Raw genomic sequence first — 21,478 nt, 5'->3', positions numbered from 1 at the left:
CCTATTTTTGTTTCATGATCCTTTCTATGATTTCTTTGTATGTGAGTCTATTGTTAGCTCAAAATTATATATGTAACACATACGCATATTTTTTTCTTCTTCATTTTCTTCTTTTTCCCCCTTTGATTTCTAGCAAAGCCTTTTTATTTGGGTGAGGAAGACTGCAGGAAAGGATTTGCTTGTCCTTAGTCTACTTCAGACTACCCAGATTACTCGTGCAGAAATGTGCGATAGGAAGCAGGGGAGCACAGAGGTCTCCATAAAGGACTTTCATTTTATTGCAGGGTGGTCCTCATACATGGCTGCTGCCCATACAATCCCACCTTCCACTCCCCATTCCTGGAGTCTCTGAATGCCACTTCTACCCTCAAGAGTGTTATTTTTTATTTTATTTTTTTTACTAAATTGGGTTGCCTCACCCACCTCTGCTACTGGCCTTTTAAAATAGAAAGGTTTCCTAAGGAGAATGCTTTCTTTCTAGTCAAAGGAAAAACACCAGACAGGCACCAATACCCCGTTTTAAGAAGGAAGAAACCTATGCCCCGGAGGCACCTGAAAAACTTTCCCAAGCAGGCTGAATTCTCTCAGGGGATTGTTTCACCAAAATGTATTTTTTGAATCAGTATCTACATTAACAGATTGGAGGGAAAGTTTCCAACAGATCTTTCTGTTGATAGTTTTGATTACTCTCTTGTAGAAAATTTCAAAGGCTTTGTGCCAGACAGGAGGGAACATGGGGAGGCAGAGAACTGGCGTGACCAGCAAACCCTTCTGAGCAAATAATAGAGCCAAAAGCAGTGACAGCCAATTTTTCCTTCCTAAAACGCTTCGTAAATTATAGCCCTTGGACCACTCACTAGATAACATCAGGAATCTAACGAAGTCTATAGTATTCTTTAAGATATTAATGTAAACTGTACTTGAAACATTCCTCATTAAGATTCTCTTCATTTTGCTGAAAATATTTTTTCTCACATCTGACAGCACCAGCTGTCTTTGAGTCTTTGGCTCTGCTGAAGTCATTTGAAGAAACAAATCTAGAGAAACACTGCTTGGCAGACGATAAGAGAGAAAGGTTAAGGCAGAAAGCATTTGGATGACTATCCAAGAAAGGGAACAGCCAGGACGGCAAGAGAGCCACAGGCAGGTAAAAAGCACTGAAGAAAGTCTATCAAGGTATCCTTCATCTCTTTTGAAACAACATCATCCATTTTAATGTTTTAAGAAGTCTGTTCAAATATATTTATTATCTTACTTTGATAAAGACAACTTGGAACCCAATAAAATAGACCATATTGGTATTATTATCCCATTTTACAGATGAGAAAACTGGTTCATTTGGAACATAGTACTAGTTTTGATGAATTAATCGCTGTGCTGAACTCAATTCTGTCTCGGACTTCATTTGGTCTCTCCTTTTACACTGGGCACACAACCTACATTGGATTTGAAAGTTATTGTCCTAAAGCTGGCTGCAGAGCAGTTTCATTCAGACAGGTCCACACTTGTCAGAAAGACAGGTCTGTCTAGGCTGACCTTGAATTTTGTTCTCCATTTCATGTTAGGCCATAGAAGAACAAATAAAGAGGAAATAAAGTGTTTTACAGCAAACAACTTAGAACTCTTGAATACATATGTCTTGTGTGGACAGAGTTCCCCATTTGATGTTAGAAAGGACCAGTGTAGTTAAGGCAGTTAATATATAATCAAAGCAGAAGCAGCAATATTCCTTAAGACAGTAAGAGATAAAATCAATGTATTTGAAAAAAATTCAAGCTGAGTGGTCGGCAAGTAACTCATTTATACTTTGCTTTTGATTTATAAGGAGGGGATAAACATTGAAATAATTTTTAAATCAATTAAATAATCTAATAATGTTTATTGATAAAGCTAATACTTTAAAAACTTAAAATATTCTTTTCAGTAGATATTAAAGTTTTGCCATTGAGAAACCTAGCAGTGAATAAAAAGAGGGTGTAGTAAGGAGACAGGAAAATTAGCTAAGTGATTTTCTGAGTTGGGTAGAGCTGTGGTTGAAAACAAAAGCCCTTAGAGCATGTATTCTCTTCTTATCAATGCATACTTTGTATTAGACTTTATAGTGGATATTGTCCTATTTGTCCAATATAATATGTTTTAGAGTTTAAGGTCAATGGCTCTCATTATTTGTGAGATAAGAGTATGTATCTGCATTTCTGCACTGTACGTGAACATATTAGCACCGTGCATGTATTAACATTTCTAATTTTTTTCACACTAAGTGGATTATTGTAAAATAAATCACAAATCGGTAGGAAAGGAGAGGAAGAATTGTTCGAGGTTGATTTTTTAAAAAAAGGAGATGCCTGACTCGGTCGGCGGAGCGCGACTCTTGATCTTGGGGTTGTAGGCTCAATCCCCACTTTGGGTGTAGGGATTACTTAAAAAAACAAAATCTTAAAAAAAGGTGTGTGGGTGGGGGGTGGTATTTGATAGATCATGTTAAAAAGAACCCGCTTCAAGTAGTAACCCATAGCAGACAGGTCTTAGCCTTGAGTATCCACAAGGCGAACACAGCCAAGGTCCTAAGCAGTGACGGGCAGGAGATGGTCACGTTCTCTTACAAGGACACCTAACTGGAAGCTTGAAAAGTTTCCATCCCTTACAAGAAGCCTCCCCCTCCCGGCCACTGCGGTTTAAAGGGACCTCTCCTTTCTGAGAAGCCCAAGATTACCGAGTGTCTACCACCAACGCAGCCCCCCACTGCTGTTCTGCGATTCTTTCTCAGACACAGTCATCCGTCCTGCCGAGTGAGTCCCCTACCCTATAGCTATCTTGGTCTCCTATGTACCGTTCCAGGCAAGAGCTCCCTCAGCTTTTACCCCTAAACAGCTACTTTTGATGTGTGGCGGCTTTAGCAGCGGAGCGACAGGCAGAGAATTGCCCAAAGTCCGGAAATCCTGGGAAGCCAAGGGTGGGAAGTGGGAGGTGGGTAGGAGGTGGCGCGGCTGGAAAGCCCCCGATGGACCGGGTGTGGCTGTAGGACCTGAGAGCGAACCTCTGTGGCTGCCACTTTCCTGAGAAGATCCCCAGGCCTCACTTAGTCCAGCGCGGCTCCCGCCCACACCTCCAGGTGTGCATTCCCCGCCCTTAATTACTCTCCTAAAACTGATAGTTCGCACTTGCAAAGTTTCACTGGGAAAGCGGAAGAGACGTGTATAATCCTGGCTATGGAGAACTAGGGGAGCACGGTCACACTTGCTTTGGTCTGCAGACCTAGTCAATCGAAAACTCAGAAACAGAAACGTGTGCACCTTTCTAGTAGAGAAGTCAACTCTTCGTTCTTTGCAGGCTTCAGTTAAAGGCTGTGCCGGGAGAACTTTTATGTCTCCTGCAAAGTTCAGAAACTGAACTACCAGAGAGAGGCCATACTTCAGGGGTTTTGCGGGCCCCGCGATGTTTTCCTGAGCTTTTCAAGTGGGAAGAGTAGAGCGACAAAATGAAAATGCACCGTGTGGGGGAGCCCACCCAGCCCAGCACGCTGGCGGGCGCTGAGGTGAGCGCGCGCGGGGCGGGGGGGTGGGGGGGGTGGGGTTGAGCATCCGAGCGGGCGCCGCGGGTCTCCCGCCGCGGGTGGGTAGCGCAGGGCTGTGGGGGGCGGCTAAGGTCGTGATGGGAGGCTTAGGTGCCCCTCCGCCCCCCGCCAGCCTCGGGGAAGGGAAGGGCAATGAATGAGGGAGGAGGAGCGCGGGGGGCCGGGGGCCGGGGGCATCACGCCAGGTGAGGGAACGAGCTGGGGGGAGCAAGGAGGAGGGAGTCGGGGGTGCGGGAGTTGCTGACTTGTACTACGTGGAGCGGGCAGAAAAGAAAGGCGGAGGAAGAAGAAAGGAGGCTGGCGTTCGCGCCGCTGCTTCGGCCCTCCCTCGGCGCCCCCTCCCCCGCCGCCCCGGCCAGCGCGCCAAAGCGCGAGCAGTCGGCCCGAGCCGCGGCTGGCGCTCCCCGGGCTGCGACTCCTCCGTCCGCTGCACAGCGCCGCCCGGATCTTGGGCGGCCTGAACCCCGGCGCCGCGGAGCCCTCCCCGGCTTCCCGGCGGGGTGGGCGCAGGGGGCGGCCCCGTTCCGGGCGACCGCCGAGGGGGCGGGCGAAGGGCCGGGCGCGGGGAGCTACCGCGCTGCGGGAGGCCAGCCCGGGGACGGCGGCGGCGGCGGCGGCGGCGGCGGGCGCAGGTAAAGGGGAGGGCGCGGCGCGGGGCGGGGGACGGCGCCCCCTGGGCGCCGAGCCAGCGGCCGCCGAGTCGCCTGAGCCGCCACACGGCGCGCTCGTCTCGCGCCGTCCCGGGGCAGACGGGCTTTGTGGCTTTGCGTGCGAGTGTGCGAGCGAGTGTAAGTGTGTGTGCGCGCGCGCGCTCGCCTGTGTCGGCTGTGGGTGGGCGTGCGCGCTTGCGAGCTGGCGAGCGGGAGGCGAGGCTCCCCTGGTCTCCCCGACCGACCAGTTGACCGAGCCCCGGGAGGGAAGTTGCCGCAGCCGTCTGGGCCGCCGGCCCTTCCGTCCCCCGGCCAGGTCAGTGCGCCCCGGGGCCCGCGCTTTGTGCAGCGTCCGCGGCCCGGACCCGCCCAAGTGACACGTAGGTGGCCTCGGGTTACCTGGGTCTGGGTGGGAGCGCGAGGAGGCTTGCGGGGATGGGGGGACCCGAAATTGCCCCAAAGCCGGGTCCAGGTGGACGTGGAACCCTGGGGCTCCCCGCGCCCCGCAGCCCGGAGCGCCCGCGCTGCTTGCTTCTCACCGACTGCTTCGTAGTCTCTCCGGGGCTGCGGACTTTAAACTTAGTTTCTGTCCAGCCGCCTAACAAACACGCTTAGCAAGTAACTGGGAAATTGAAGGCAAGGGAGGGACCTGGCTTTGAGTTGGTGGTTTTGAAACCGACAGGCTCGTTTGGTTTGTGTAGGACTAGCTTGTTATGAATGGATTTAAATTTTTTTCTTGTTTTTTTTCTTTGCTGCCATTTGGCCTTTGATATGTAAGGGATGACGGCACCCAGGACTTGTTGCTGCCTTCAGCCTGGGGCCTGAGATTGTTGTTCTCCGTTGCTACTTCTCTTTCCTTTCTTTTTTGCTGAAATCTGTGGAGTTTTCCTAAGTGTGAGTTTTCAGTGAGTGCTCGCTTGTTAAAGTTTCACTGTGAATGCGTCGTTTCCCATTGGAATAGATGCATATTTGCAAACCTGAGTATTGGAAACATGTAACTGCAGTTATTAGAGTAAAATCCTTTATTCCTTCAGGCTCTAACAGTCCGTGTTTTTCACGTATTTGCGTAAGTGTTGTTGGCCCAGCCTAAGCATAACTGTGAAGCCAGTGGTCTGTGACTCAAAGCCTGTGATTCTGGTTCGAGGAAGACTACATGGGCGGGGGGGGGGGGGACCTAAGTTCTCCTAGGAAGTGATTCCCTTGTCAAACAGAAGAGTGAGCCCGAAGGGAAAAGAGTATATACTGGAGTTAGGGGCTATGTGGGCCGAACTGAATTACATTAACACTCACACTCTGCCGTCTAGTTGTTTCTGCCCTTGGTTCTCTAAAAAGGGGTAGGAGTGAGCAAATTTGCCCCAAATGCAACATTGTGAATAACGACTAGCATCGTAAGTATGTTAAGGCTGTGTTTTCTTGACACCGGTTAATGTCAGGGTGAGGAGCTGAGTAACAAGGGAAAGAGCGTAGCTGGAAGGCAGGGGTGGAATGAAGAGCCGGGCGGGAGGAGTGGGTTGTCATGATCTGAGCCCCTTGGCGCGCCGCGTCCCCTAGCGGTTCCACCTCAGCCGCTCAGGTCAGCTTATCCTTCATCTCGGAGTCCTCATCTGGAAAATGGAGGGATGTGATGATCTTTGCTGTTCTTTCCAGCTTCCCCAAGTAATTAGAAACTGGTGGTTGGTTACCCCATGTTAGAACCATAGGAAAAGAGTAAGGGAAAGTGCGGACGGGTTATTCCAGGAGGGACGTGACAGGACAAGAGGGCTAAAGGTACAAAACCTGCAGTGGGAGATGCTTGGAGGGGGAAGAGCCTTGACCGGGGGGTTGATTTGCCTCTGTTGTTTCTTTCCTTCTCCAAAAGGGCATCAACAGTACTCCCTCACCCCCATTCAATCTTCCATTATCCTGTTAAAGTGAGTGAACCTGCTTAGCCGTAAGGCTGATATGAAGGTGAGTGTTGTCTGTAGTCTGGCCTGACCGACTTCCCGTTTACGTCCCCAGATCAGCAGCTGCCCAGTGCTGTGAGCACTCGAGGATCTCAGTGTCCCTTTGAGTGATGGGGAAAAATACACAGATGGGAGCTTACGGGGCAGCCTTTTCAACAACTTGCATTTTGAAGCTTCTGTTTTTGCTTGAAGTTAATATTTACCGGACGGTGATTTCATTTCTTTTAAAAAAAAATTATACCCCAGACTTTTCGAGGTTTGAATCTGCTCTGTTAGACCTATTGCAAAGTTCAAAGAAAGTAAAACTCTCACTTGCTGAGTCTTTTTGATACATAATGGCCTTCAGTCTGAAGTTAGTGATTTTTAGGGCCAAGAATCTTATTTCAAATGCTTAGTAAGGAAAGTTGCAATCTGGGCAGAATACACTGTATCATTTTCACTGGGAAGCCCCAAGGGTTCAGCAAATAGCAAGACTTGAAATTTAGTTTGAGGTCAAGATTTTAATGTCTGTGCTTAATGTGTGGCTTGTCTTCCTTCTCTTTAGTTTTTTTGGTACCCATATTCGTACACACTTGAGGAACATGATTTATTTTAAAAGTGAAGTGTGATGTCATAAAACTGGGAACATAAGCTGTTGGCTTAAAGTCTGAAAGTTTGCTCTGGCCTCGTTAACTCAGCATCATACTACTTGGTTTCTTATTTTTACATATCATGTTACCCCGTCTCCCCCCCCCCCACCCCATCTCTATTGTGTTATTATTTAAATATCTCATGGAGGAACTCTTATGGATGTCTTAGAAAGTTGGGAGAAAAGGAGGAAATTTTAATTGAATAAGCAATTACTGAATTCCTTCTATAGTGGCAGACACAAAGATGATGAAAAGGAGGCTCTAGAAAGAGTCGCATTGCAGAGAAAAAGCATGTAGCTAATTCCATTATGTAGTAGCTGGATGGTGGCTGTAGAATCTAAGAACCCTTGAGATGCTAGGGAATGGAAGGCGAACTTCTGACTCGGGAAGAATTCGCAGAAGGGCCTTGAAAGATGAAAATGGTATGTCTCTTGAAAGACAAATGGTTGAGAGTGAACATGTAGTTGGAGTCTGGGGTAATGAAGGCTGGAAAGGTTCCAGGCAGTAAGTTGTGGGGGGTGCAGGAAGCCAGTGAGTGACGCCTACTGGGGCATTGCGAGGGGCGGGATGTTTCAAAGGGCTGAGCGTTTATTCCTTTCCATTTTTAAAAAAACGTTTATTTTCAGAGAGACAGAGACAGCATAAATGGGGGAGGGACAAAGAGAGAGAGAGAGAGAGAGAGAGAGAGAGAGAGAATTCCAAGCAGGCTTCGTGTTTGCCAGTGCAGAGCCCTATGTGGGGCTCAAACCCATGAAACTGTGAGCTCATGACCTGAGCCGAAGTCAAGAGTCAGTCACTTAAACAACTGAGCCACCCAGGCGGCCCTATTCCTTTCCAATTTGTTGTAATTCATGGCTAGTGAATTTCAGGGCGATGCTGCCCACTTATCCAAATTATATACAAAGTATAGGATAAACAGTACGTAGTTTCTTCCTCCATAGTCCTGCCAAACTGGTAGTGTGGTCTTTTGAGAAATTTAATTTAGTAAAAATTAATGATGGTGGGACGCCTTTTGAGCATGTGAGTTAAAATCACTCTCCAGGCACAGAGCTGACCAAGAAAGCATTTTGTTTTGTTTAGGGAAGGGCCTGCTGGTTAATGCTAATTTAAACATGACTCTAATGGCAACCAACATTCTTGACCCTGTTTATGTTATACATAGTATTTAACGACAGTGGTTGAATATTTGTGGCACAGAAGAGAAAGAATTATTATTAGTTTCAAAATGGGGCTCATGCCCTTGTAAAGGGTCGTGGGGGGATGATCCAGTGAGGAGGTGGGGAGAGAGCAGCACTCTGGGTACTGCAGTGAGGGCTGACACAACTCTGAAAATTCTTTAAATTTAATTCCAGTGGAAGTAGCTTAATGGTGTAGACTGATACTTTTTTAAGAACCTCCTTTTCTGATCATCTGTTTGTCTCCTTCTAAATCTCTAGAGCTAAGGTGTCTAGTTCATTACCTCTCTGGATAGGAACAATCTCCATGGGATCTATTTGAGAGACAGGCATTCTGTGCATTTCTTTTCACACCACAAGAGCCTCATGTCACAGGTGGGAATGGGTGGCTTTTCGGCTGTGTGTCAAAGGTGGGACTGGTTGGGGCAAGTCTTCTAATTGCCTTGAGTCTGGAGGTGCTGGGCTGCCCAGCCACCCTACTAAGGGGAGATGAGGTCAGCTTCTTTCTTACTGTCTTTTTTTTTTTTTTTTTTAATTTTTTTTTAACATTTATTCATTTTTTTGAGACAGAGGGAGACAGAGCATGAATGGGGGAAGGTCAGAGAGAGAGGGAGACACAGAATCTGAAACAGGCTCCAGGCTCTGAGCTGTCAGCACAGAGCCCGACGCGGGGCTCGAACTCACGGACCGCGAGATCATGACATGAGCCGAAGTCGGACACCCATCCGACTGAGCCACCCAGGTGCCCCCTTACTGTCTTTGAATACAATATGAATGAATGATCCTCCACCAGGTTATCTTTTGCAGGGCAACTGGAATTTGGCATGTTTAGTTCATTCATTTGAAGGAGTCCAGGATTCATATATTTCGTTTCTTAGAAGAATGCATTTTTTGTTTCTTTGTTTTTTTTGGGAGTGAAGAGGGAAAGGGGGGTGGTGATTGTGATTTTATTTAAATACTCCCCCCCTTTTTTTCTCCCTTTCCCCTGCAGGGTTAGTATGGATTCAAAATCGTGTTGTTATTACTGACTTATGGGGGTGGGGCAAAGAAAATTATCTTAGTACTTTGATGCTAACTCCTGTTATCTGATCAGTGCTAGAAACTTTAACCTTGAAGTTCATGTAAAATTCAAATTTCTTTCAGAAATGAAAGTGGACTGTTTTACTGTGTGCATGGATTTAGGTTATAATTTATTTTATTTTCATAGTACTGTTTTTAAAAAGTGCTATAATGATAGGGCAGACTCTTAACTTTAGTCCAGAGCTAAAACAAACGTGTACAAGCCTGAATGAGGTAGATCAGGCTGTGTTTGTTGTATTTAATATGGAGGTAAAACAAGTTCAAAACCAGCCTCTCTCTCTAAAAGAGAAAAAGGTTGACCAATAACACCTCTGACATGGATCTCTTTGCAGGGCAATTTCCATGATGGCCGTGATGGGTGCCTATGCTTTTGAAGGTTTAGGACTCTTTATGCAGAGAGTGCTACTGTGGAGCATTTCTTTGTAGCAAGTTTCCCTTTATCCATCTTCTTAAATATCAAAACGATGGACTAGATTTGATATCATGTAAATATGCTATCCTCAATTTTCTTTCTCCATGTTGAAGTGGTTCTCCTTGACCAATCCCTAAGCTTCCTTCATTCTGAAATTCTGCCCTAAGAGAAGGATATTCTTGGCTCTTTGGAAGGAGAAATGATTGAGGGGCAAAGGAGACCAGTTCTCTTCAACACGAGCAGCACTGAATTGACTGTTGTATAACAAGCATTGTGCTAGGTACTCAGTGCTGGGAGTGGGGATAGGACTCCTACCTTCCAGGAGGTACAGGCATGTTAACAGATTCATTGTAACAAGCGATTCAGTGCAGCAAGTGTGAGGAGCAAGATGAACACATGGCACTATGGGAGCACCAGAGAGGGACACCTGACCCTCAGAGGTGTGGCGGTGGTGGTAAGGGTCAGGGTCAGGGAAGGCTGCTGGAGGGTTAGGATCTGGAAGGACCCTAGGAGATACATCAAGAAACCCAAAAGAGAAAAGAAGGGATCAAGATAGAGGGAATCACTAGGCTTTGTATTTACAGATTTGCTATTGTCGGGTAAGTCAAAGGTTTTCTTTTTGTAGCTGTAAAATGGGAATAAGAACTGATATTATCTGCTTGCTAATTCTAGTTTTCATTTACTTGTTCCTTAATTTAATCTTTTATTCATTTATTCGCTTCATATTCAATACATATCTGTTGCACTCCTACCACATACTGGGAAATTGTAGAAAACAAGACATGTGCGATTTCTTTTCAGGGAGCTTGCATTCGACCATGTTATTTTAATGGAAGTTCTTTTGAAATGCTTCAAATATTGAGCATGTTTGTTGAATTCTTCTTCTACTGGAGTCTCGGTGGCTTCGAGTAAGTTAGCTTTTCCCTTGTAAATGGGAGAAGAAGGAGGTAGAGCCTGGTATTCTCATTGTCATTTTATAAACTTGAAGTGTTTTGCTAGGATTTACCTGTTCATGTCAAGTCTAGAGACAGATGGAGCTGTGCCTTATCCATAATCTTGGCCTCTTTCCATCTCATTTTGGATATTCTTGATTTTGACCCAACCTGTTTGAGTTTCTAGATTTAATTTATGACTTCCTAGAATAATCCAAATCTAGTGTTCATTCCAAAATCAGACTTATTTTGAGGTCACACGATGATGGTTCTTTGCTGTTAATGCATTTTACTTATCTTGTTTAAATCGCCGAGGGAATGAACACAGTAGGAAGTGTTCTAACCAGAAGAAGGGTGCCGCCGTTCATTTACAAAAAGAACTGGGTTTTGTAATGATGCAGATGGTGTAGATGTGTTTAAAGCAAATGCAATAACCTTCCTCTGCTCCTTTAACCTTGCCCACGTGATGTACCTCCTTTGTCAACAGTTTGTTACAGAGCCTTCTGGACTTGTAGTGTTGCTTGCACAAAGCTACAGACATGTTTGTGTATGTACATATTTATATGTGTGTGCACGGGTATGTTTGCATATACCCAAACACCTGTTTGTACGTGTGTGTGTGCACACACTCGCTCCTGCCTCTGTTCCTTCTAGAGAGTCTCCTTGAGGCTGCCACCATGCCTTAGAAGTGTGAAGTCCCAAAAGCACGTGTGACTCTTCTTGACTCTAAACGTGGTATTACTCAGCGAAGTTTCTGTCAGAGAGAGATGAATGTCTGGCTGTTATGAACAGGGAACAAGAAAATGATTTCCAGCTGCGTGACAAGCAAGACAAGAAGTATCCTTGCAGAGAATGTTATTCTCACAAGGACTCTGCTTCATCTGGGTCTCGGGTGTGGGGGGAGGGGCGGTGCGGAGCACATGTTTGGCATGTGCGGACCTTTTGTTAGGTGGCAAACAGGGCGTCTGTGGCGGGCCCCTGACTACACTGAACAGAAGGCAGGTTTCATCGCACCAGTGTGCAGTGAGGACCCCTCTGAAGTCGGTGATCGGGTGGTGAGGGTGGCGGGCTCTTGCTCAGGGAGCATCACAGCTGAAACAGAATCGCCTTTTGTGAAGGGGCTGCTTGGCCATCTTGGGCTGTGACTTGTTGGAAGAGGGGTTATTGTCCTGTTAAGAAAATGAGGCATTCATTGTGGACTCCTTGGTGTTTATTGTACTTCCATACAGAACTGCTTGCTGTCCTTGGGGGAGACACAGAGACCTAGAGGTTCAAAGGCTAGGGCAGGATGGCTGGCTTCCAAATCCAGCAGAATCTATTCTCTGGTCGCTGTATCTGAGACCCTGTCAATTCAGTTGCATGCGGCTTCTGTGGTTAAGTTCTTCTCATGGTCCGCTGAGGACACTAAAACGCACACGTGAATGCACGCACACACATACATACACACACACACACACACACACACACACACGCACACCCCAAGAAAGTATGGTCCCTGCTCTCAAGTAGCTCATAAACAGAGATAGCCCTGGAAACAAATCCCTCAGATCAGGTAGACAGTGATAAATATTTTCAACTGTGGTTTAAACAAAGTGCCATCTGAATATCTGAGGGTGGAGACAGTATCTCTGCCTTGGAGTGAAGGAAGGAGTTGCAGTAGGATTCTGGCCTCGGTGCACAAGTTGGCCGAGAAGCCCGGTGCACAGGGAACAGCAGAAGGCCCGGGCACTGAGTGTGAGTGACAGGTTAGGGTTTGTGGCAGAGTGGTGGTATGCTTTGGGACAACCTTGCAGTGCCAACAGAAGGGTGTAAAGCCACTGGGACCATTAAAAAAAGAAGAAGAAAAAAAAAGGACATTTGTTGCCATTAGCAGGTGGAACATGACAGTATGAGGATTCTTCCAGCGAGGCGTGTTGGTTTTAGGCAGAGATTTTCAGTGGATAGTTGGAAATTTGAGTTGGAAGCTTAGCTGAGAGGTCAGAGCTTGGCAGTATTGGGGGGTGATTGTGACATGTCAAAGTAAATCGTACCAGTGAAATTTATGGGATAAGCTGAAGAGAACTTTTAGAGTGAAAAGAGCAATATATGCTTGGTGGTTTTTTTTTTTAAAATATAACAAAAATCTCCCCTTGCCCCTTTATTGAGGCATAATTGACAAACAAAACGGTAAGATATTTAAAGTGTACAGTGCGATGATTTGATATATGTATACATTGTGAAGGGGCCCTCCTCCCATCAATATATTTGGTGTTTTAACAAGGACAAGATGTATTTTGATTCTTTAGGCTATTTTTTCTTTCTAGTAGGTGATTGAAATAGACTTCTTGGTTATCAAGCATTCACTGAACACCCACCATGGATTCTCTTGATGGGATGATACAAAGAGGGTAGAGTTCCAGCTTGATGTTCCTGTGGGTGCATAAAAACTCCTGAAACCATCAATTCCAAAAAGGAAAAGACAGTTCTGAAACTAATTAGAACACTGGTGGTGGTTTGGGGGCTGAGAGGAATTGTAAAATATAATTTTAATTTACTGTAGGAATAGCAGCAGTGAAAGCCCCATTACTGTCATTGCTACAGTAAAAGACAAGCCGAGAAACTCAGCAAACTCTGGGAACCCCACTATCTTAAAGACCTGACAGAGAAACTCCCGACAGGTTTGTCGTGGGGATTTATAAAATCTGATCAAGTAAATGTAAGCTTCCATTACCTAAGTAAGGTATAAGTAGGATATGGTATAACTCTGCTGTTTTCTTGGTTTAAACAACAAACAAAAAAACCTTTTCCAATTAACAGCGTATTTCCATTTTATACAATTATGTTGGCGTGGCTTCTTGCATGTAAGAGAACAAAGATAAATCTGTTCTTAGTTGTTTTCTTTCTATGCCATTATGATTCTTTAAAATTATACTCTTTTCCATTTGATAGTAAGAACAGAACATGCTCATTTTAGAATGTGGACAGTACAGGAGACTCATCCATAGTTCTGCCACTCAAGAATAACTTCCTCATTTCAGGGTGCCTGGGTGGCTCTATCAGTTGAGTGTCCAACCCTTGATTTTTGCTCAGGTCTCGCTACTGTGAGATCAAGCCCTGAGGTTCTACACTGAGCATGGACCCTGCTTGAGATTCTCTTTCTCTCTCTAACCCTCCCGTGCCTGTGTGCGCTTTCCCTCTTTCTCAAAAAAAAAAAATTAAAAAAATAAAAAATTAAGATGAAAGAATAATTTCCTCATTCCATTTTGGGAAAATTTCTTGCAGTTTTTCAAATATTTGACCTTATCAAATATTCAGTAGCATTTTCTGCATAGTATCGTAAGTACATCTGCCATTAACATCTTTCATTTTTAATTTCCAGTGACTACATGATATTCACAGTATTTATTTTTTTTTAATTTTTTTTTAACGTTTATTTATTTTTGAGACAGAGAGAGACACGGCATGAACGGGGGAGGGGCAGAGAGAGAGGGAAACACAGAATCGGAAGCAGGCTCCAGGCTCTGAGCCATCAGCCCAGAGCCCGACGCGGGGCTCGAACTCACAGACCGTGAGATTGTGACCTGAGCCGAAGTCGGACGCTTAACCGACTGAGCCATCCAGGCGCCCCGATATTCACAGTATTTAATATGTATCGTGTTTAATTGTTTCTATCTCTGTTTGCTTCTTTTCTCTCTTTTAAGGGTGTGTGCTCCTCCACCATCTTTAAGTGCTGGTGTTCCTAGAGCTCTAGGCTTCTTCTAAAGAGTCTCCATGGTTGAGCTGATCTACACAGTGGACTGTGGCTTCGGGCCTTTGCCACGGCCAGTCTCTTCTGCCTGGAGTGCTCTGGTCCCTTGTATCTGTATGCTGTTCTCTCTCCATTTTCTGGTCTCAACTCAAGTGTCCCCTTCTTAGTGTGACTTTCCCTAATAGCTACATTTAAAACAGTAAGACTTTCCCCATTTTTCTGCCTTGCCTGATATTTTCTTCTCCGCTGTATTTCCTTTTGACTTTTTAAAGGAGGGAAATTTATATAATTTCCATTATAGTTACTGCTGTTTTCCCAATGTATAGTGCAATGCCTTGCACACAGTAAAACTCAGAGTTCTTGAATAAAAATTTTTTGAGCTGATATGTTTTGAATTAAATATTAAATACCATCTACTGAGTGTGTTTTCATACATAAAATATGGTCTTGACTACCTGAGATTTACAATCTAGAGAAGGAGGTGACCATGAATAAGTAACTCCAAGCATGATGGGAATTACTGAGAAAAGCAGTGTATCCTGAAAGAGTGTAACGGGGAGACTAGCTTTGGGAGAGTGGGAAGAGTTTCTCCGAGAAAGTGGTATCTATATCGGGGCTGGAAAGATGAGTTGAATTCGTTTAGTAAAACTGGGGGGTGAGGATAGAAGAGGAAAGAGACGTTGATAAAGAAAAAGAAGGGCTAATTTGACTGGAAAAAAAATTAGGAAAATGGGCAAAAGTCTCAGCCTCACTTCTTGAGTTGGAATTAGGTCACTTGTTTTAAATGATGGAATTGCATAAGGGTAGAGATTGATTAACTTTGGCATTTTTGATATATAGTATTTCATTTTCAATAATTTTGAATTATCAACAGCATTTTTTACAAATTTTGTCAGTCATGAGGGAGGAGGAATTTTCAATCTAAAAGTAACAATGTTTTTAATGGAACCAGCTTAAATTCTGTTTTGTGCTAATAAAAATTGCTATGAAAATGTAAAACAATACAGGGAAAGTAATCATTCTTGTTAATACTTGGCTTCATGGGAACACTATTGGTGGTTCGCTATGACTTGGCTGATTATTGCTTTATTGTGTACATGTAAACTTTTGTATAAACTTCGGTTTATTTATCATGGTAACTAAGTGAGGTTTGTATAGTTTCTCTTTCTGGTTGAGAGTTTCTGTGTCGTGATTCTTGAAAAGAGCAGGATGTTCTCTGGGTGACAAATACAGATATGTTACTAATTCAACCACTATAATATAATTCACATTCTCTGTGCCCTGATTCTATACTTGAGCTGTCATAGACTGATAATTGTCCTTTAGTCTCTATTTACAAATGGGCTTTTGTTAATTTCTTTATGGCACTTTCTATGTGTTAGCATAATATTAAATAAAGGTTCCTGCTGGGCCTTTATTATGTGTTTATTAATATAAAATAACCTTCTGTGCATTTGGAGCTACATCCTCCTTTTTTCCTGCAACTAATGTTGTCAATACTCTTTTCTTTTTTGTTTTTGAGAAGACTTCACTTATCCTTCTGATTTTGAACTTTGGGTGTCATTTTATTTAATGTATTTTCCCTATAAACAGCATTTAATTGGATTTTGTTTTTACATACCCCCATAGGAAACTTACTGCTTTTACATTTATTGTTACAACTAACATGCTTGAACTTATTTCTTACACTTCCGTTTTCTCTTTGTTATGAAAGGTACTATAGCCTTGAGTACAATGTACTGGCTTGCCTTTTTCCACCAATATTCAGCCACATGGGCTTACATAGATTACATGAGGTCTCTAAGTCTATGGATTTCTATTTGTAAAGAAATAACACACACACACACACACACACACACACACACACCCTGAATTAATGGTTTAAAAATGGTTGGCACACTGGGGCGCCTGGGTGGTGCAGTCGGTTAAGCGTCCGACTTCAGCCAGGTCACGATCTCGCGGTCCGTGAGTTCGAGCCCCACGTCAGGCTCTGGGCTGATGGCTCGGAGCCTGGAGCCTGTTTCCGATTCTGTGTCTCCCTCTCTCTCTGCCCCTCCCCCATTCATGCTCTGTCTCTCTCTGTCCCAAAAATAAATAAATGTTGAAAAAAAAAATTAAAAAAAAAAATAAAAATGGTTGGCACACTGAATGTGTCAACTGCTGTTATTTTTATTGTTGATAGCTTCAGTCATATGAAATCGTTGGTAGTTGACTGCTGTTGACCTTTAAAAATGGCAGTTCTGTATGGTTCAATCTAATATCCTTCCTACCTTTATTTTCTTTTTCTGTGTATTGTTTGTTTCAGTACATCCATAGTATTTTGAAATGGCCAAGTCTAGATTTCAGTTTACCAGCGACTGCCTCTGTATTTCCAAGTACATTCCTAAACCTGGGTTTCTTTGTTCTCAGAGTCAAAGAACTAAATAACTTTTGATCCCACTCCTCTGCACAGCAAAGAATTTAGTATGCCTTAATTTTTCTTGCCTTCTTTTCCCTTCCCGATTTCTGCATAAATTTATATACATTTTTTCTCCTAAATTTTAAGTATAGACTTCAAATTTTTGTCTTCTATTTTGTAATAAAATCTGTCGCTGTATTTTGTACGTGTCTATTTTGACCCTCATTAGCTCTTGGGGACATGTAGGCCACTTGCTTTAGCTGGCTTGGAAGGTGTCTCCTATGTAGTTGGGGGATGTCCTCATATTTATCTGGCCAATGCATTCCTGAGCTAGACTTAGGAATTTTTCCTACATTAATCAGAGCATCTATCTTGTTCAAGTTCAAAAGATGCAGGGTGCATCTTTCAGATTTATATGGTCCAAGAAAGTGCTTCTTATCCATCTTTCAAAGAGTGTGGTAGAAATAATGGCTTGATTTTTGGCTTCTCTCCCCTCTTTTTAGTCTATTGCTGACTTTTCCCATTTTGTGTGCCTTCTTGAGCATTTTAATGGAAATTGGGAGGAATTGTATTGATCTGGTGTAGTGGCTTTCAACCTTTTTTTTTTTGTCCATGACCCAAGGTTACCAATGGTCATATACACGAATGAAACAAGTTTCATGCAGTTTAACTACATACAGTAAACTATAATACTTTTTGTTCGTATATTTTCTGTTATAGTCTGTTCATTTTCAGTAAAAAGTGCCGGTCGTAACTCAGAAATTTTGCAAACATTGATTTGGTCTTTTGCTGTTCCATGTGGAATTAGGGCCATTCATTATTCAACATGTCTTTATTGCATCCAATACCAGTTCCTGGGCTAGTAGCTGGGAATAGAGTGGTGCATAAAGCAGCCATTATCACTGGAGGCATGAAGCCTAGAGTCTACTGGGAAGGGGGATATTGACCAAAGGATCACCCGAATGTATACGTACAAAATGTTACGGATATTAGAAGGGAAAAAGAACAGGGAGTTTCAAAAGTGATTAAATGGGGAACCTTATCTGACTTTGGGGTGAGTCAGGATTTCCCGAAGGAAGTGACATTTGATGAGATCTGCAGAATGAGAAGGGGTTAAGTCTGCAAGGCTGAGGAGGGATGTGTGCACATGAGACAGTAGAGTCATAGAAGAAATGAGTAATAGAAGCGAAATAGAGCACTAAAAATGAATGACAGATGGAAAGCAAGCGTATGGTTGGGTGAGTTGGCAATTTTTTGTGATACTTAGTGGGCCTTCCTACTTGTGATTCCCCCTCCTCCCCTGCCACTTGACAAAATTCAAGTAGGAATAGAAAGAATATTTTGGGGGCATAGATGTAGATATATGTTGAAGCAGTTTTGTATTATAGCAGTTTTGTGTATTGCTAAAGAATAATATTTGTTGTAAGCTTGTTCTTCAGTAGGAACTGTACAAAGCTCTGCATGGATTTGTAGATGTAGTTTTGGTTGGATTCAAAAATACTTTTATTATATAGTGTTGTTACCAATTCAGTAACTATGCATAATTTGTGAGAGTGTGAAGCACTGAAGTTAAGATTTGGTAAGTGAAGACCAGGTGACGGGATAAGTGTTTCATGGCTTCTCAGTAATTTTTTTTTTCAATAATAGTTAGGGATTATTGCTATTAGGATTTGATTTTGTGGCTTTTTTTTTTTTTTTTACTTATTTTGCCATAATAGGATTTTAGGGTTCTACCCTCACCCTTTTTAAAAAGCTGTGTGAAGAGGTTAAACAAAATCAAATGGAAATCCATAAAGTAAGTTTGAAACTAAATGAGATGGATGGAAGATCAGGATTCAAGTGTCTGTTTTGCCACTGTCCATGGGGCCTTTAACAGTACCCGCACTTCCCAGGCCGTTAGGTCCTTGTCTAAAATAGATGACTTGGGGGCACCTAGGTGGCTCAGTCAGTTAAGCGTCCAACTTTGGCTCAGGTCACGATCTCACAGTTCATGGGTTCGGGTCCCACATCGGGCTCTGTGCTGACAGATCAGAGCCTGGGGCCTGCTTTGGATTGTGTGTCTCCGTCTCTCTCTGCCACTCTCCTGCTCATGCTCTGTCTCTCAAACATTAAAAAAGTTAAAAAAAAAATAAAAACAATAGAGGACGTGGTCAGACTGAGAAAGATAAATACCATATGATCTCACTCAAAAGCAGAATCTTAAAAACAAGTGAACAAATGAAAGCAGAATCAGACCTGTGAATACAGAGAACAGACTGGTTGTTGTCAAAGGGAAGGGGGTGGACAGATGGGCAAAATGGGTGAAGGAGAGTAGGAGATACAGCCTTCCAGTTATGGAATGAGTAAGTCACAGGGATGAAAGGTACAGCGTAGGAAATGTAGTCAGTGTAATAGCCTTGTATGGTGACAGACGGTACCTACCCTTGTGAGCATATCCTATAACCTACAGAGAAATTGAATCACTGTGTTGTACACGTGAAACTAAGATAACATTGTCCACTGTACTCAAGTGAAAAGTTAAAAAACAGAGGACTTGGAATCCATTGCACTAATCATTCTCTTATTTGGTGACTCTGGGCTTCTTATTTTCAACTTTGCTCTGGCTGTTTAATATTCAAAGAGTTGATGACCCCATGCCATTGAGCTAATTTAGTGTAAAAACTCCAGGTATTTACATCCTTATGTGTATTGTAAGGTAAGGCTAATGCTTCCCTTGGGAACATGGAAGGGGGGGGGGGGCAAAGATTAGGACTTTCCTGAGCAGATCCTTAGGGCTTTAACATCCTGGTTTGCTGTTTGTCCACACTTGAAATTAAATTTGTTTTTTTAACCTTTGAGAGTCCATGAAGATGAAAAATCATTATCTTTGGTTTATATGCTGAGTGTTAGCTTTGGGGGAAATGTGCACTATCTAAGTTATATATAATCCACATTTTATAAAAACCCACTGGACAGTGAGTGATGTTATTTCAAGGAGATTTAAAGGGCTAAGGAATCACATGGAGGACTAATTCAGTTTTAATGACTATTCCAGGTTTAAGGAATATTTGGTAAAGAATGGGTCTTATGTGAAACAGATGAAAAGTACCTGACAACTCTGTTTTTCTTATACAAATATTAAGTCAGTTGATTAAATACATTTTTTTTGTAATTTCAGAATAATTTTAAGTCTTTCTATTTCTCTTAGTGCCTTATATCACTTGTTCTTATTTTTGAGTAAAATATAGTTGAGGAAAAAAAAGACAAGATGCATGCTTTTTCTGTTTGAGCTTTACCTAATTCCTCATTCATGATAAATATTTATTCAAGAAGTCCAGGTAACTGTGGGTATTTTACTTAGTGTGTTTTGGTGCTGATTCATCAGCTCCTTTTCCTTTATTTGATGTTGAATATTTTCTCCTTAAGCTGATACCGTATGGAAGCCTGGCCAGGACCTCAAGGCTCCTGATCTGGGACAAGGCAGGGGTAGGGTGTGCAGTTGGTGTTTGGGATCTGGATTGAGCTTCAGTCCAGGCAGGTAATAGGCACAGGCATTGCTCAAGGCTAGTACTAGAAATAAGTTGGATCAGAAGGGTTTGGAGTTAAGGAGTTAAGTTCAACGCAGACAAAGCCAGGAGGAGGCACAGAGTGTTTTCATGCACCACCTGGTGTTCTAAGGAGAGGCATTGAAGAGAGAAGTTGGGTAGATAGAAATCTAAAGCTCCCTGGAGGAATTTTATCTTCAGGAATGGGAGCATCATTTGAACGTCTCTGCTTATTCAAGGGAATGTCAACCCTTGTGTAGGACTTTGTCACCGTGACCTTGGGAAATGCAGTCTTGGCAACTCTTCTTGAGTGTTTGGCCACCTCAGAGTGGAGGACCACAAATCACAAATTCTTATCTGATTTAGGAATTAGAGACCTTGCTGAATATCTTCTTTAGGAGTAAGGATCAGCTCAGGTTTCATGTCTAAAAATATTATTCCTGTAAGAGTTACTGTAAAACATACTTAACATTCCATTAATTTTGGAAAAAAGTTTTAAGCATGTCCATTTTTGTTATAACAGAACATTAGTGGACTATTTAGGGCTTATTCTAACACAAGGAAAATGTACTTACCTAATTATTTGCTTACCTAGATCCTTTCCTTTATCGTCCCATTTTGATAATAGAATAACTCAGCTAGTAAAAATTTTTCAGTAAACATATCTTAAAGAATTTAAAACTGTTCAACTCTTCTAAAAATATATTTCTTAGTGTAAAAACGCTGATTAGAATATTCTCTAAAATGCTTAAAATGTTTCTGAAGCCAGACATTATGAAACCATTGCATTATGGCAATATTTAAATAACAAACCCACTCACGTTTGCAGTTCCCCATTTTCCATTTAATCATGTTAATTTATGGCCTGTTTCCACTATGGTCTCTTTTATGGTCTACTTCTACCTAGAGTTAACAAATGTGTTTTTGTTTCTACTGACCATTTTCTTTAAAAAAAATTAATTAATTTTTTAATTCAAGAATAATAAACATCCAGTGTTATATTAGTTTCAAGGAGGTTGGACTTGAGGCAGTAGGGAAATGTAGGAACAGTGTTGGCATGCTAGATTGCTATTTCAGGAAGGCGCTTCTCCACACAGCCAGGAGAAATGGTGGTTGGTGGAAGCAACTGGGATATCCTAGGGGGGATAATGAAGGCCTGCATTAAGGCAGTGATAGTGGGTTTGGAGGGAAGGAGGCAGATGTGAAAGATATGTAATAGTGGAGTCACCAAACATTCACCAAGATGGAGGAATAAGAGCGAGTAAGGAGGGCACGGGAAGTGTACGAGTTTGCTAGGGCTGCCATAACGAAATGCCACAGACTGGGTGGCTTAAACAATGGAAATTTTTCTCACAATTATGGAAGCTAGAAGTTCAAGATCAAAGTGTTGGAGGGTTGGTTTCTTCTGAGGCATCTCATCTTGGCTTGTAGATG

General features: G+C 43.0%; 1 protein-coding gene across 2 annotated transcripts in view; it reads left to right on the top strand.

The window, feature by feature from the left end:
- LPAR1 (lysophosphatidic acid receptor 1) overlaps positions 1–21,478 on the top strand; it is a 317,053-nt gene that overhangs the window by 179,005 nt on the left and 116,570 nt on the right. The window contains exon 1 of one of the 2 annotated variants that reach the window (XM_032595543.1): positions 3,185–3,535. The exons of the other annotated variant lie outside the window; for it this stretch is intronic. The gene's annotated coding sequence lies outside the window, so the exon portion shown is untranslated. Of the gene's footprint in view, positions 1–3,184; positions 3,536–21,478 lie in introns of those variants that run through there. 2 annotated transcript variants of the gene reach the window in all.

This window comes from Lynx canadensis, chromosome D4 (assembly GCF_007474595.2).
Source record: "Lynx canadensis isolate LIC74 chromosome D4, mLynCan4.pri.v2, whole genome shotgun sequence".
Lineage (NCBI taxonomy): Eukaryota > Metazoa > Chordata > Mammalia > Carnivora > Felidae > Lynx > Lynx canadensis.
The sequence above is the reverse complement of the archived record's forward strand: the minus strand, read 5'-3'. Positions and strand labels throughout refer to the sequence as shown.